Raw genomic sequence first — 17,655 nt, 5'->3', positions numbered from 1 at the left:
TCCAACGGACTTCTAAATAACAAAAGACCATTTTGGACTAGAAAGGAGTGATTCGCCTCTAATTGGCATTTTCATGCTCTGCCCCCATCCCACCCCCAGCCGTATGCCAGAGCCGTGCTTGGCAGGAAGTCTGTGCGTTTGTAGAGAAGTGAAGACGCCCCGCTCTTGTTGCACATCCGAGCTCTCGTGGGTAAGTCTGGACATGCCGCTATCACCGCCACGACTGCCATAACCTCGCTAGAGTTCACTATGGGATGGGCTACAGATCCCGGGTACTTGGCTGCAAATAAGCACATAGTGTTTTCCTCATGGCTACCGGCCGTCTGGTCTCGCAATACTGGTGTATACTTCGTCTCTGCTTAAGAAAGACCATCAGACAACACCACCTCAGAGGGGACAGTTTTCAACAGTGTGGGGACCACTTCTCATCCCCCTGGTTTCAGCCAAGTTGGTTGGGTCTGTTCCAGAAATGTCGTACTGGTTTCTCAACAGCTCTGAGATCTACGTTTGCTGCTTCCACTGCTTTCTATCCTCCTTCTCCTGCCCCCTTGCCGAAACGCTGCCGTTCCCACGCGGCCAGCCTGTGCACCTGGTGCTCCCCGCCCTGACCCCCGCCAAGAACCTCATGCCTCATCTTTGCCAAAGGCTGCAAGGCAAGCTGGGCTTACAGTCACTCTCCCTCCCCCTCTGGACTCACGAAGCACTTAGTGCAGACCACGCACGTGGCTTTCGATCGCGCACGGCCCAGGGTTACCACCTAACTCTATTCCATACATTGATCTGTTTCCCGAGCTCCAGGAGGTCAGGACTGACAGCCCACGGGTCTGTGTGGACCTGCAGTCTACGGGTCCCATCAGCGCTGAGCTCCCCCTGCAGGAGCCCAGTCTCCTCGTTGGGCTGTTGAGAAGACAGAGGCAGGAGGCATGTGAAGAGCTCTGCTCGGCGCATGTACGATTTTTGGCACACAAATACCAAATAAGTGCCCGTCATCATAGAGGGAGACCCTCGAGGGCTGGGATTGGTCTCCTCTCCTCCGACTTGTTAGCTGCACCTGCAGAATGCCTTCACACCTGAGCACTTCTCACGATCCTCGCTGCCCCACCCTGGCCGCTGCGGGCTCTGAAGACTGGCGAGACCGTGCAGACTTAAGAAACTTCCTGTAGCTTCTGTTCTCCCCTGGCGTCAAGCCCTGTCATTTTAGGGACTGCTTCCAACACCAACTCCCTGACCTCGTCTGGTGTCACTTTATCCGGGGGTCTCCCCTCAACGATCCAACACAAATACCATTCCTCACCTCAACTCCCAACACACCCTTTCTCCCCTGCTTGGCTTTATTTCTCTCTGTCTCACTTATTCTCTGACATATCCTATTTTTGTTTGTAAATTTGTTTTCTGTCTCCTTCCACTGGAAGGCAAGATCCATGTGGGTAAAGTCTTATTTAAGAATGAATATATGAATGAAAAAGCAATTAATAATGGCATGTAATTATACCTATATGTTGAAAAGTCATCTGATATTATCAAGATTTCTCTAGGTTGGTGGGAAAAGGGGTATTCTCTGTGGTTTTATTTTCTAGCTTGTTTGTCTTCCTTAGCTTTTAAAATAATGTAATGTAGTGCCTACTAGTTTTGCAAAATAAAAACTTTAACCCAAAAAAAGAAAAGTGATCCGAATGTGTTAGCAATAGAAATGATGAGACAATTCTAACCTGCAAGTTTATGCTACACATTTCAAAGTTGCGCATACTTTCTAACTGAATTAATTCTGTATTCTGTGAATTTGGATTGTGCCAGAGAGGGCCATCTACACCTTGGACTGTGTATTCTACCATTTTTGGTGACGGGTTTCCGTTCAGAGCTCAGTCAGACACTGCCATTAGAATTGTTGAAATCCACTCTGAGAAACAAACTGAGGGCTTCGGAGGGAAGGGGGGTGGGGGAATGGGATAGGCTGGTGATGGGTAGTAAGGAGGGCACGTATTGCATGGTGCACTGGGTGTTATATGCAAGTAATGAATCATGGAACTTTACATCAAAAACCAGGGATGTACTGTATGGTGACTAATACAATATAATAAAAAAATTTTTTTAAAAGAATTGCTGAAATCCGTGATGAGTAGCGTTGCAGATTTAGCAGGTAAAATATAGAACGTCCAGTTAAATTTGAATTTCAGATAAGCAACAAGTAGTTTCATCCGAGTATATCCCAAATATCGCATGGGCCATACTTATACTAAAAAATGCTCATTGTTTCACGTTTGACCGGACATCTGTATTCTATGTGCTGACCAGTCACTGGCGTGAATGTCCCACCTGTCTGCCTCACAGTTCTCAGTGCTTCCTACTTTTTTCAGTCAAAATCAGGTGACGTTAGCTGAGCCACCTCAGCCTGGGCTTTGCTGTTGATACATTTTACCACTAGAGGGATTATTTCCCTTTTGGTTTTGATATTTGTAGAGAGAGAAGAAAGATAAGAGATTAAAGAAGAGCCCTTTCTTCCCAGTAAGAGGACGGCTCCCTGCTCACGGACGGGAGCTCACTCCATGAGGAGTGCGTACCAGGAGTTGCTCTCTGCCCTGGAATCAGCCGCTCGGCTGACCGTCTATCAACCCGCCACGAGGAAGCAGCAGACGACGGGGTGTGGCATGTGCCCACGGAGCTGTTTATGGGGGAAACGTTTGCTTCTCTTTTTAACTTGCTCATTTGGTGGAGATATGTTTGGACTTTCCAGGGATTGGCATTACTAAGTTGAAGATTTGATTTGAAAGCCACGTGACTTGTGTGGGCATCTCACATCTAAACTCTTGGTTTTATATGGTTCCAGGCTTTTGATATTGTCGTCCACGAAGGCCCGAGTAAAATAATTCTGGCCACGAGTTACTTTCAAGTTTCTTTATACAATGATGGCAGTTGTTCTGCTTAAGAATGTACAAAAACGTGCAACTTCCTCTAAAAAGTTTACTTTTTTTTTTGCTTTACTACTCTTTGCTTAGCAGATTGTATTTATACTTCCAATTTGAATCCCAGACAGAACACCAAGAGTTGATGCGAGCATGGGTCCCTCCATCTGACAAGGGGCCCCCTCCACCCCCAGGGCTACTGGGGAGGCTACTGGATTTCAAAGCCAAGGGACTCAGGAGGCAGACTTGAACATCTCTTGTGTGATGTGTTGTTTTTTTGTTCTCCTATTTGGCCCATGAACTATCTCTAGTTTTGCTTTTCTAAAGATAAGTAAACCCTGTGAGGAAATTGCATTCTTAGAATTATCAGACCAACATGAAGGGCAAACATTTATAAAGAGAGTAAATATTAAAAGAACAGGCAGGGCGGTGTAGAGCTTAGATTAAATAGTATTTGGTTTGCTTTGTTCTCTTACCTTCCAGGTCCTGCTTACTCAGAGGCGCCATACGGACAGAAACACGCATTATTGTATACACTTTGGGCCAGTAAGAGAGAACGGGTACTTCTTGAAGAATATCAAGTACTCAGTGCCTGTGTCCTCAAGGCTATTGTTTCCTGGCTCAAATAGCAATAGTAATGGTAATAATAAAAATTAGAGTTAATAATTGCAAGCACCTACTATGTTCTAAGCATTTTTTTTAAAACATTTTATTTATTTATTTGTGAGAGATAGAGCACAAGCAGAGGGAGCAACAGAGGGAGAGAGAGGGAGAAGCAGGCTCCCCGCTGAGCAGGGAGCCCAATGCGGGGCTCGATCCCAGGACCCTGAGATCATGACCTGAGCCGAAGGCAGACGCTTCACCGACGGAGCCATCCAGCTGCCCCTGCTCTAAGCACTTTTTTATGCAACATTTTATTTATTCTTCTTATTCATGGAGAATTGCAATCGTGTTGTTAAACTCCTTTCACCAGATTATAAGCTATTCAAGGACACCAACCGTCTTTGAATCCCTCGTACCTAGCATGGTGCCTGACTCATTGCATTTCCACAGTAAGTGGAGAATAAATAGAGAAGTAAACGAGAAGACTATTTCTTTACTCTTAAATGACTAAAGGACAATATTTACTGGATGGTCCATAGTATTTAGTCAGTTTTTTATCATACTTTTAAATTATGTATATTTGTGTTATTTTTTCTTTCTTTTTAATACAGGATTTGATATATATTAAAGAATAAATACACAAAATAAAGCATGATATAACAGCTAATCACAACCCACAACCCAAATCAGGCCCTGGATCATTGTCAATAACTCTCACCTACTTACATGACCTTCCCTCATCTAGCCTCCTGTCTCCCCCACTGTGGGGAATAACTTCTGAAATTTTGGTTTGTCATTCTACCACTTTTATTCTTTATATTTTTGTTACATACATATATGTACTTCCATAATGTACTGTTTAGCTTTATTTGTTTTTGAGCTTTGTAAAATATGGTATCATACTATATGAAGCCTGAAGAAATGTGCTTTTTTTCACTCAATACCATGCTTCTAAGATTCATATATGTTGTTATATGCAACTGTGGTTCATTAATTTTTACTATTGTATAGTATTCCATTGTGCAAATAAACCACAACCTATTTATTTCTTCTCCTGTCAACAGACTTTGGGCTTGCTTTTTCACCATTTTTCTAGTAAGAAAAGTGATATTATCAACATTCTTGGAAACATCTTCTTGCACGTGTGGTAGAATTTCCTTCAGGCATAGACCTATTAGAATTACTAGGATGAAGTATATGTGATTTTTCAGCATTATAAGATAGACCCAAATGACTTAAGAAGGTGATCACCTTATTTCCTCGGGTGAAACAGAACTAAGAATTCAAAATTAATCTAATTTGAAGTACTTACCTTGTTTTCTATTCTGAATTATGTCCCAGAAGCTGTATATCTTGTTAGAGAGCAAACTCTCATTGAGAAATCTGTTGTATTCCTACACACTAATAATGAAGCAGCAGAAAGTGAAATTAAGAAAACCCCACTTACAGTTGCACCAAAAACAATAAAACACCTAAGAATAAATATAATGAAAGAGGTGAAAACCCTGTACTCTGAAAACTATAAAACACAGATGAAAGAAGTTGAAGATGACACAAAGAAATGGAAAAACACTCCATGCTCAGGGATTGGAAGAACAAATATTCTTCATATGTCTATGCTACCCAAAGCAATCTATACTTTATTTTTTAAGATTTTATTTATTTATTTGACAGAGAGAGAGAGACAGCCAGAGAGAGGGGGAACACAAGCAGGGGGAGTGGGAGAGGAAGAAGCAGGCTCCCAGCATAGCAGGGAGCCCGATGCAGGGCTCGATCCCAGGACTCCAGGATCACACCCTGAGCCGAAGGCAGACGCTTAACGACTGAGCCACCCAGGCACCCCAGCAATCTACATATTTAATGCAATCCCTATCAAAATACCGACAGCATATTTCACAGAACTGGAGCAAACAACCCTAAAATTTGTATAGAAGCACAAAAAACCTCAAATAGTCAAAGTGACCTTGAAAAAGAAAAACAAAACTGGAGGTATCACAATTTCAGATTTCAAGTTATATTACAAAGTGGTAGTAATCAAGACATCGTGATCCTGACATAAAAATATACAAAGATCAATGGACTAGAATAGAAAACCCAGAAATAAACCCACAATTACATGGTCAATTAATCTTTGACAAAGCAGGAAAGAATATCAAATGGGAAAAAAGTCTCTTTAACAAATGGTGCTGGGAAAACTGGACAGCCACATGCAGAAGAATGAAACTGAGAAGAATGAAATGCTTTCTTACACGATACACAAAAATTAACTCAAAATGGATTAAAGACCTCAATGTGAGACCTGAAACCATAAAAATCCTGGAAGAGAGTGCAAGCAGTAACTTCTTTGACATTGGCCTAGCAACTTCTTTCCAGATACGTCTCCTGAGGTGAGAGAAATAAAAGCAAAAATAAACTATTGAGATTAATATCAAAATAAAAAGCTTTTCCACAGCGAAGGAAACAATCAACAAAACTAAAAGGCAGCCTACTGAATGGGAGAAGATATGTGCAATGACATATCTGATAAAGAGTTCATATCCAAAATATATAAAGATCTTATACAACTCAACACCAAAAAACAAATAATCCAATTAACAAATGGAAAGAAGACATGAACAGACATTTCTCTAAAGAAGACATACGAATGGCCAACAGACACATGAAAATGTGCTCAACATCACTTGACATCAGGTAAATACAGATCGGAATCACAATGAGATACCACCTCACACCTGTCAGAATGGCTAAAATCAACAACACAAGAGAAAACAGGTGTTGGTGAGGATGTGGAGAAAGGGGGACCTCGTGCACTGTAGGCGGGAACGCAAGCTGGTGCAGCCACTGTGGAGAGCAGTGTGGAGGTGCCTCAAAAAGTTAAAAATAGAACCACCCTACAATCCTGGAATCACACTATTGGGTATTTACCCCAAAAATACAAGAACAATAATTCAGAGAGGTACATGCATCCTGATGTTTATAGCAGCGTTATTTACAATAGTGAAAATAGGGAAATAGCCTAAGTATGCATTGATAGATGAACGGATAAAGAAGAAGTGGTATAGATACAAAATGGAATATTACTCAGCCACAAAAAGAATGAAATCCTGCCATTTGAAATGACATGGATGGAGCTGGGGAGTATTATGCCGAATGAAGTAAGTTGGTCAGAGAAAGACAAATACCATATGATTTCAGTCAGATGTGGAATTTGAGAAACACATGAGCAAAGGGAGAAAAAGAGAAAGAGACAAACCAAGAAGCAGATTCTTAACTGGAGAACACACTGATGGTCACCAGAGGGGAGGTAGGCGGGGGAAAGAAGGGGTGGGGATTAAAGAATACACTTCTCTTGATGAAAAGAAAAAAAGAATTAAAAAAAACCCACAACATTTTACTAATCTGAACGGAGTGTTCCTGAGGGCAGTATATAATCTATAAAGGAAACTTGTTAGGTAAGGTCATTAAGTGATGTCTTTGTGAACTAAAAGTCTAAACTCTGCAGTAGTTGCGAAAATATAGAATGTTATAATTAGACTAGTCCTGAAGACTTTGCAAATCCCAAGAGCCACTCATCATCTAAATCCCCTGAGAGCAGAAGCATTCTTCTGAGAAAATAACATGGGTACAGTATTTCCAGTCCTACTAATAATGTGGAGAGCACCTGGATACAAAATAAACTGAATGTGCCTCCCTAGATATTTCTAGAGCTCCCATAATTTATCCTTCTTAGGACAGTAGGCTAGTCTGTAGTTATGTTGTAAGAACTAGAAAAGAAATGTCAGTTTAGTAAAATTGACTGCTAAAAGAGTATCCACATATGCTCTAAGAAAAAAACATTCATAGAGTTATTTATACACATATGGTCATATCTTTATCGGGCAACTTGATACATCTGCTACATATTGGAAATTTCTGACTAGAGGAGAATCTGTGTGTTTTAAGTAAGATTTCATCTGACCTAAAGGTACTCTGATCCATTTGGTTGATTATTTCTCAGTGGATTCCAACTGTAATCCAGATTCTTAAATTGACTCTACCGTTTAGATTCAGACATGGTGTAAATGTTACCAGAAAAGAGAGCTACTCTGTACGGAACCATTAGTGCGCCCTTGTATGCAGAGATCACTCCCTCAAGCGTTGTGTCTTGAATTGATGTTGAATTGATCAAATTATTGGTCTTTTGTTTGAAATTTGTCACAGAGTTTCAATTCTCATCATCTGGAAAAGGTAGGAGAGTTAAATAAATGACGACAAGCTTAGTCTACAGAATGATGTTACTGAGCACATGCCAGGCTCCGCGTTCCGCCGCGGACACTGTGGGCGCGCAGCAGGGGCCGCGGCCGAGAGCGACATCCATATTGTAACAAATAAATGCCAAGTGAAAGCTGCAACAATTTGGGGGAGAGAGCCCCCTATTGAACAACTTATTTCTGTCTGTATTTATAAATATAAATAGAAGTTCCAGAGATTCCTTTCATTTTGTCACTTCTTGTGTTGAATAGCTAGATTTGCTGATGTTAAATCTACTCAGACATAGATTTGTAATTAGTAGAAACATTATTTTTGGTTTGGCTCACGCCTTATCCTCACTGTTTACAGAAGTGTTCAGTATGCTGTAACTGCCCAATTAACATTAATTCTACGAACTATCACCATTCAGAAAAACAACTATAAAAACGAAGGTAAAATATACTAAACCAGTACAACGGTGTCCAGTATCTAGTGTGCAGAACAAATGGGAAAAACTCAACCGACGTCTGAAAACACTGCTTAACAACCAAAGCTTAGACCTGATAGACTCTAATTTCTCTATAATATAGTCAGCAGAGCCATACTCAGGATGTTTTACTGTAAACTATGGTTTCTAAGATAATATTGGAAATGAGAATTTAATGATGTGAAGACTATGTGACACTGGATTGTTTTACTTGAGTCGTCACTGGAATTTCCTTAAAAGAGTTTGCTATTTTTCCTATATAGTTGGTATATTATAATCATATATATCACACATATATATGATTAAACTTTGACCCAAATTTGAAATTCATATTTTTCTGGGGAAATCATTAAGCCAAAGATGGAACAGTCACTCATTCACAACATACAAATGTTAATAATCAGAGGAGATCATAACTCATGGTGAATCATGAAAATCACTGTTTAACATTTATGAAGATCTTTGTAATTTGTAAAATGGCTTTTATTTATATCATCTGACTCACCCTTCCCTATGTGACTATATAACTATAAACTCATACACACGTAACAGATAAGGAAACAGCCTCATTTCAGGGATGACTTCCCAGTATCTCATGATGAATAACTTGGCTTCATCCCTCTGAAGAGGAAACTTACCCGAGCAGGCCCAGGCCAGCAGACCCCAGAAGATGGAAAGTTACTTGCTCAGCTGATAGAACAAGAGATAACCAGCCGTTCCTGCTTCTGCGAACAGGCTTCCCGCCACAGGCTCCCCAGCCGCTGCCCTAAAGCAGCCCCCCACCTGCTCCCCCAGTTTAAACTCACCTACCAGCAGTCAGCACAGCCCTTGGAACCTGACCCCCTGCACCCCCTATAAAACTTTTGTAACCCCACTACCCTGTGCCCAGAATTTCAAGCACGACTTCGGCTGGGTCCACCGAGTTCTCCTACTTCTCCGAGTGTCCCTTGGCCTCTCGCCGGTCTGATTTTTATTTTTCACAACATTTCTGGGGGCCCCAGAGAGATTCCAACTGTTCTGGCCCCTTGAGCCCCCGGCCCGTGGCTCGACTGCACTGGAGCAGGAAGGGACTTGGGATCAAACAAAGCCGCGTGACACCCGACACTATTCCGGGTCCTTCACCTCGGAGTTCCAATCCTCGGGCAGTCTTGCCCCGCCAGACTCCAAGGAGAAGTGAACCCACCCGCCTGGCAACTCATCTGGACTTGGTAAGCATCCTGGGCGTCTGTAGCCAATACCTGCTCCACCCAGCGGAAGGGGAGCCCAGCCACCTTCCAGGAATCTCCGTGAGGAATTCCACAGGACAGGAACCTCCCGAGGGGGAGGAACTGTAATAACTTCGGCGTGAATGTGTGAGTGAATGAACAGCCTGTTTGTGTCTGTGGCTCCAAGGTCTTGAGACTACGGAGTCTGAGTGGGCCCCAACTGGTTTCCGTGGTGACCTCATAGAGTCTAGGGTGAGCCCTTCAGGGCACAAGTCCGGGGTTTATACGGACTCGCTACGGCTAAGAGGCACCCACATCTCCTCTGGGAGAGCAGACAGGTGGGCATCTGATTGGTCTCTCCTTGGACGGACACCCACCCTTGTTTGTCTTTGTGCCACCGAGGCAGGGAGGAACACATAGGGTGGGCAAGAGAGCCCCAATTCGCCATGGGCTGGAAGCTCTTCAAACCCTACAGTTCTAGACTGTATGCTCAAAATTTTAAGAAGGGATTCTCAGGAGACTATGGGATCAGAATGTCTCCTGGAAAATTACGCACATTAGGTGAACTGGAATGGGCTACCTTTGGGGTTGACTGGCTCTCCGAGGGTGCCCTAAGATCTACCCACTGTCCAGTTCGTTTACAAAATTATGGTCGGGACTTCCAGACACCCTGACCAATTACCTTATATTGATTCTTGGCTCCTGATAGCCCAAACTCTGCCCCTGTGAGTCAGATTCTGTGCTAATAGGAAGGGCCAGAGTAGGATATCTGTAACCCAAGTAAAGATCCCAAAGGCTGTAAGGAAGCAGAGCCTGTTTATCAGAGAGGCCCCGCCCAGGAGCCCCAGGGGCAGCAGTGGGGATGAGCTCTGGACAAGGGTGAGCCCGTCAGAAAGCGTGGGGACTGCTGTCCTCCTCTGACTCGGGGCCTGAGGCTGAGCTCCAGAGAAGAGGAAATGATAGATGGGAAGAAAATGGAGATTTGGAAATATCTCTTTTAATTGGCAATAAGACTCTATGTGAAACAATGGTTTTAGAAATCAGAATAAAATATGGCAAAATGCAGATCAATGGAACAGAAGAGAAAACCCAGGAATGGACCTACCACTATATGGTCAATTACTCTTTCACAAAGTAGGAAAGAACATCCAGTGGGAAAAAGACAGTCTCGTCAACAAATGGTGTTGGGGAAACTGAACAGCTACATGCAGAAGAATGAAACTGGACCACTTTCTTACATCATACAAAAAGATAAATTCAAAATGGGTTAAAGACCTAAATGAGAGACCTGAAACCATAAAATCCTAGTGGAGAACACAGGCAGTAACTTCTTTGACATCGGCCATAGCAACTTCTTTCCAGACATATCTCCGGAGGCAAGGGAAATAAAAGCAAAAATAAACTATTAGGACTTCGCTGAAATTGAAAGCTTTTGCACAGCAAAGGAAACCATCAACAAAACTGAAAGGCAGCCTACAGAATGGGAGAAGATATTCGCAATGACATATCTGATAAAGAGTTCATGTCCAAAATATATAAAGATCTTATACAACTCAACACCAAAAAACAAATAATCCAATTAACAAATGGAAAGAAGACATGAACAGACATTTCTCTGAAGAAGACATACAGATGACCAACAGACACATGAAGAAATGCTCCACATTACTCAACATCAGGGAAATGCCAATCAAAACTACAATGAGATACCACCTCACACCAGCCAGAATGGCTAAAATCAACAACACAAAAAACGACAGGTGCTGGGGGGATGTGGAGAAAGGGAACCCTCTTACACTGCTGGTGGGAATGCAAACTGGTGCAGCCACTGTGGAAAACACTATGGAGGTTTCTGAAAAATGTTAAAAATAGAGCTACCCTACAACCCAGCAATTGCACTAGTAGGTTTTACCCAGAGATACAGAAACACTAATTCAAAGGGATACATGCATGCAATAGCCAAGTCATGGAAACAGACCAAATGCTCACTGACTGATGAATGGATAAAAAAGATGTGGTCTATACACACAATGGAATATTACTCAGCCATAAAAAGAATGACACCTTGCCATTTGCAATGACATGGGTGGAGCTAGAGAGTGCAATGCTAAGTGAGATAAGTCAGTCAGAGAAAGCCAAACCATACGGTTTCACTCCTATGTGGAATTTAAGAAACAAAACACGAGTAAAGAGAGAAAAAAAGAGAGAGAGACAAACCAAGAAACAGACTGAACTACAGAGAACACACTGATGGGGACCAGATGGGAGGTGGGTAGAGGGATGCGGGAAACAGGTGATGGGGACAAAGGAGGGCACCTGTCATGATGAGCACTGGGTGATGTATGGATATGTTGAATCCCTACATTGTACACCTGAAACTGATATTACACTGTATGTTAACTAACTGGAATTTAAATAAAACCTTAAAAATACAACTTTGGGGATACATACAAAAATAAATATACAAAACTAAATGACATTTCTATATACTAACAACAAACAATCCAAAAAGGAAATTAAGAAAGCAATTTCATGCACAGTGTCATAAAAAAGAATAAATTATTTAGGATAAATTAACAAAAGGTGTGGAAAAACTATTATTAAAAACAACAACATAAGGCTGAGAGAAATTAGGGCACATCTAAACAAATAGGATTTTTAAAATAAAATTCAGGCCGTGATTCTAAAGGTTACATAGAAATTCAGAGAATCTAGTTAGCCAAAACAATACAGAAAAAAAAAGTTGGAAGAGTTACACTTACTATCCACTATACAACTAAAGTCATCAAGACTTATGGTATTGACATTAGGGTAGACCCTTATGTCAATGGAATGGAATAGGAAGTCCAGAAATAGCATTTATAGTTATGGTTATTTGCTTTCGGCAAAGCTGCCAAGGAAGTTCAATGGAAAGAGGACAGTCTTTTCAACACACATTACTCGAAAAATTGGATATCTTATGTTTAAAGAGCTAGCTTCGATTCCTACCTGATGCCATATACAAAAATTAACGCAAAATTGATCGTCACCCAAGGGTGCCTGGGTGGCTCAGTTGGTTCAGTGTCCGACTCTTGATTTCAGCTCAGGTCATGACCTCAGAGTCATGAGACTGAGCCCCGTGTTGGGCTCTGTGCTGAGCGTGGAGTCTGCTTGATTCTCTCTCTCCCTCTGCCCTCCCCCTACTTGCACTCTTTCTCTCTCTCTCTAAATAAGTACAGTCTTCTTTAAAAAATTGATCATTATTATCCAAACATAAAAATTAAAACAATAAAGCTTTTACAGAAAACATAGGAGAGGCCAAGGAGACCTTGACATAAGCAGAGATTTCTTAGGTATGACACTAAAAGTATGATGCACAAAAGTCAACAACTGAAAAACGGGATCTCGTCAAAATGAAAACTGTGTGCTCCTGGAGAGAGACCATTAAGAAAGTGACAAGGCAAGCCAAAAATCTGGTGAATATGTTTGTAAATGATGTAGTTGTTAAGGGGTTTACATCAGTAATACATGAAGAATGCTTGCAACTGAATAATAACACAAACAACCCAGTAAATCAATTAGAAATTTCTATTAATTGGCAAAAGGTTTGAACAGACATTTTGCAAAGAAGACGTACAAATAACTAATACGCTCATTAGAAGATATTCAACATCATAGTCATTGGGAAAATGCAAAGTAAGACCACATGAGGTACATACAACTTCACACCCACCAGAATGGCTACAAGCATACGGACAGAACGGACAACTGGACCCTTGGTGGTGTTCTGGGGAATGTAACGGTCACCTTGCTTTTGAAAACAGTCTGCAGTTTCTTCAAAAAGTAAACATAACTTTACCATATAATCTAGCAGTTCTACTCCCAGGTATCTGCTCAAAACAAGTGAAAATATATGTCCGCCAAATACTTCTTTGCCAATATCTATAGCGGTATTGTTTAACGTAGTCCCAAACGGGAAACACCCAAATGTTTGTCAGCTGGGGAATGCAATGTGAGCTATCTGTAAATGGCATACTATTCAGCAGTAAAAAGGAACAAATTACTGACCCGTGCCCGCACATGGAAAAACCTCCAAAATACTACCCTAACTGAAAAAGCCAGACGCAAAGGACTACGTGTGTGATTCCATTTATGTCCTGTTTCCAGAAAAGTCACATCTCTAAGACACAGAAAACAAGTCCAGGGTCACCAGGAGGGAATGGGGATTGACTGCTAATGGACACAGAGGAACTCTGGTGCTGGGGGGCTGAGCGGGCAATGAGATGCTCTGAACCCATTGGTTATGCAGGGCACACAGCTTAGTGAACTTACGAAAAATGACTGAACTCTGTAATTGCAATAGACAAGTGTAATTACATGTAGACAGCTCACTAAAGGTGTTAAAATAACCACTACCACCACAACAAAACAGAATTTGAAAGACAGATATATTTTTATAATAAAAAATTGCAAATGTGAAGCATGAATCTCATGAATGGACTATTCAGTATTCGTGTAACCTTGGGCTACTCACTTCATCTGTGGGGAGCTCAGAGATCAGGTAGCTGAAAATGCTTATAAAGGAAGAAACTGAATTTTGGTTTTACATAAATCTGATCCATCCTGTTGGTCAACTTCTCTGTCCCTGGGCTGTTTTACTGATCACAGCTTCAAAGTGAGTCTTACAGGTTTTTGAGCAAATTCCAGCACGTTACATATAGCAAGATATACTGTTAAAAGATTAAAAGCAGCTGGCGCATCTGGGTGGCTCCATTGGTTAAGCGGTTAAGTGTCTGATCTTGATTTCAGCCCAGGTCATGATCTCAGGGTTGTGAGATCGAGCCCTGAGTTGGGCTCTGCACTAGCATGGAGTCCGCTTGAGATTCTCTCTCTCCCTCTGCTCCTCCCCACCCACGGCTTGCACTTGTGCACTCTCTCTCACTCTCAAAAAAAAATTTTTTTAAAAAGCTCAAATAACATACTCCTAAGAAATATGTGCATGATAAAATGCTGTTAAGAACAAAGAGAAAGGAGGATCACCAGTTTCAGGACAGTGTTAAGCTTGAGCGGGGAGGAGGCAGAGGGAGTAACGGCTTATCCTTCTCCTACTGCTTGCTGGGCTCATGGTATTCATGACCTTAATAAATAAACAAGCACACGAATACACAAATAAAAAGAAACTAAGTTTCTTCTCTGAAAGATAGCAAGATGTGTCAGGTGTCACAAAGGTTATACTTTGTATAGGAAATAAGCAATAGACACAAATTGTTGAGTTGAATACTTACTAATACTGAATACTTCAAGTATGGACAACAATGGGTAGAATTTAGAGCTTACACAGCAGTTTCACATATTATCTCTTTGATTCCTCTCATCACACAAGAATGTAGGCAAAATACATACTATAGTCCCAATTCTCCTAATAAGCAATTGCGTCAAGTGACTTATCCAAAGAAACACAACCAAAAAATAAGGAACGTGACTTGAACCCTCCCTGTCGTTTCTCCCCCCGTGACCGCCGCCTCTTGAAAAACAGAACATGAAAGATGACCAAGCCGACATACGTTATAGGAGAATCAAATAAGGATTTGGAACTGACTTCACTGCACCGTGTTTTCCTTTCTCTCCAGTTTCAAGGCTGAGCTTAGCTGTCGACAGACTGCCTTCTGATTGGCTTCTTCTATACGGCATGACTCGGTGACAGGGATATTTGGGACGTGTTTTCCCAGGACATTTGAACTACTTCGGGGTAGATGTTTTTCATCCTGTGTTGCTGTGAACATGCCATTTGGCAGCATGCGGAGTCCTAACTGCAGCCCTCTAGGCCCCTTGTGGTCAGGGGGCCCGTGGACAGAGGTCACTTGGCTTCCTTGCCAAGTTTATAATGATTAATTGTTAATTTATGGAACATGTTCCCACAAACTCTTCAGTTATTCATACACCCTACGCTAGGGTTCGGCAGGGGTAAATGAACAAAATAGATATTTTCTTCGCAAGTTAACGATTGAGAGAATTTTCTAGGCACCAAAGGAATTCAGAGACAGATCTGCATTTGGAGTTCTGTTGTGCTAAATCATTTAACAATAAAATAGCTTCACACCAGATTTAACTTAGAGAAGGAGTTGCATTTCCCAAATCCTAATGGTTATTTTAAATACTGGATATATGACTTTATTGAATTTATTTAAGTCTATAAATGTGATTTTCCACTTCTCTCCTTTGCCACAAAAATGTGATATAGCTAAATTTATACCTGTTTTTCTTATATTCTCCCCCCCAAAGCTAGTTTTAATTGGAACTATATACCATAAATCATTGAAATATATTGCTTTCTACTGTTGTAAGCTTAGTGGTTGCTTTATAAATTTTTTAAAAAAATTTTATGTAAATTCTGGTTAGTTAAAACACAGAGTAACATCCGTTTCCGGGGTAGAATTCAGTGACTCACCATTTACACAAAACACCCAAAGCTCATCGCAATTGCCTCCTTCCATCTAGCCCCTCCCCCACCCGCTGCCGGCCAGTAACTTCAGTGCAAATGACTTTGGAATTAATCTTCTACCCCAAAGTTCTCATTTATGGATTAGGAAATTAAGGTCAAGAGGTTAAGAGATGTGCTCAATGCTCAAAAATCCACAGCTACTTGGGAAGAGAATTAGGATTATAGCCAAGATCACGAGACCTCATCCTCTGTTCTTTGCACTGTAGCATAACACAGACCAAATCTAAAATCTTCACGAAGACTGCACTTTCAGGGATCATTTCTATAGTTTGTTCAAATGTTCACGACACAACATGGTTGCAGTCTTATTATTCTATCAGTATTCATGATGGGACGGGATTCATAAGCAAAAACACACAGGTTTTAAACATTTTCTTTCAAATTAAACCCTAAATGTGCATTTTTCACCGATCTGGCATACAACCCCAGTCATGTTCCTTGCTACAGGCCTTTCGACAGGGTTACTCATGGCTTTTCTTAAATAAGTCACCCCAATAGCACAGCATTTACTCTTTCCAGTGTCCATTTCTTTAGGTTGTTAGAGAACTTAAATACACTTACAAAGTAATCTGAGTCTTTCTGGATTTTTATCCTTCTGCCTCCCCATTCTTTTAAACTGTTAGTCCCACATATTAAGGCAAATCCTTCCTTCATTCCCTCCTGCCCACCTTCCCTCCTCCTTTCCTTCCTTTTTTCTTCCTTCTAAATGACTAGACTTGATGGAGTTTTTTCAAAACCTCCAACTTGGTTCTTAGAAACAGCAGCTTTCTTTGTTTCCCTGCTCTTCTTTCAACTATTTACGTACTCGTTAATTAAATTACAGTGTGACAATAAGACGGGCAGCTGGCAAGCATGAGCTTGGAAACAGTGCTGGACCCCTGTAAACAGTACTTAACTGCCGGGAACATAATGCTGGAGCGAACCGGAGAGCATCCTGCGACTTCGAGAGCTCAGCAAGTGCAAGAACCAGGAGAATGTGGAGGAGGGCATGGGGACTCCATTGGGAGTGCCGACTGAACATTATAATTATAGTGCCTATGTAACGACTAAAATAGCTTCTTTATTTTTCTCTGAAGGCAACATATCATGTTTTCAAAAATCAGAAGTAATTAACACTGCTACTCTGAGCTTATATCATCATTAATAATTTGCTGTAGTTCCCTGGGGTCTTTTTGTGATCACATCCATTTTTATTTATAGACTTGGGATCATATTGGACATACAGTTTCATTTGTATTTTTTTAATCAGTGATTTGTACTGTGGGTATTTCCTACATTAAATATTTTTCAAGATGTACATTTTTAATGATTTCACAGGATTGCATTTGGATTTCACTAAAATTTTCTATCTGATTGCATTGTATAGTACATTTAATCATTTCTAAGCCCTTCCTTCAGTAATTTTAAAGAAGTAATATCAGAGTGAATAAAAACATGGACATTATAATCAAACCCACTAGTTATAGAACATGACACATAGTGTAAATGCCTAAAAGTATTAATGATAAATACATATAAATATATAAATATTTACAGTTTTTTAAACCATACACTTTGGGTAATGATTGGATTTGCATTATTCTTATTAACGAATTTGACAGGAAATAATATGTTGTCAGATATTTTCTATTGAGTCTTGTCATCAAAAAACATTCGAATGTTATCTTCCAATCTATTTAGGTTTTCTTTTAGATCCCTCTATTAAGTTCTGTGGTTTCTTTGATATAGGTGATGCATATTTCTTCTTGT

The sequence above is a fragment of the Ursus arctos genome, unplaced genomic scaffold, assembly GCF_023065955.2.
Source record: "Ursus arctos isolate Adak ecotype North America unplaced genomic scaffold, UrsArc2.0 scaffold_22, whole genome shotgun sequence".
Classification (NCBI taxonomy): domain Eukaryota; kingdom Metazoa; phylum Chordata; class Mammalia; order Carnivora; family Ursidae; genus Ursus; species Ursus arctos.
The sequence above is the reverse complement of the archived record's forward strand: the minus strand, read 5'-3'. Positions refer to the sequence as shown.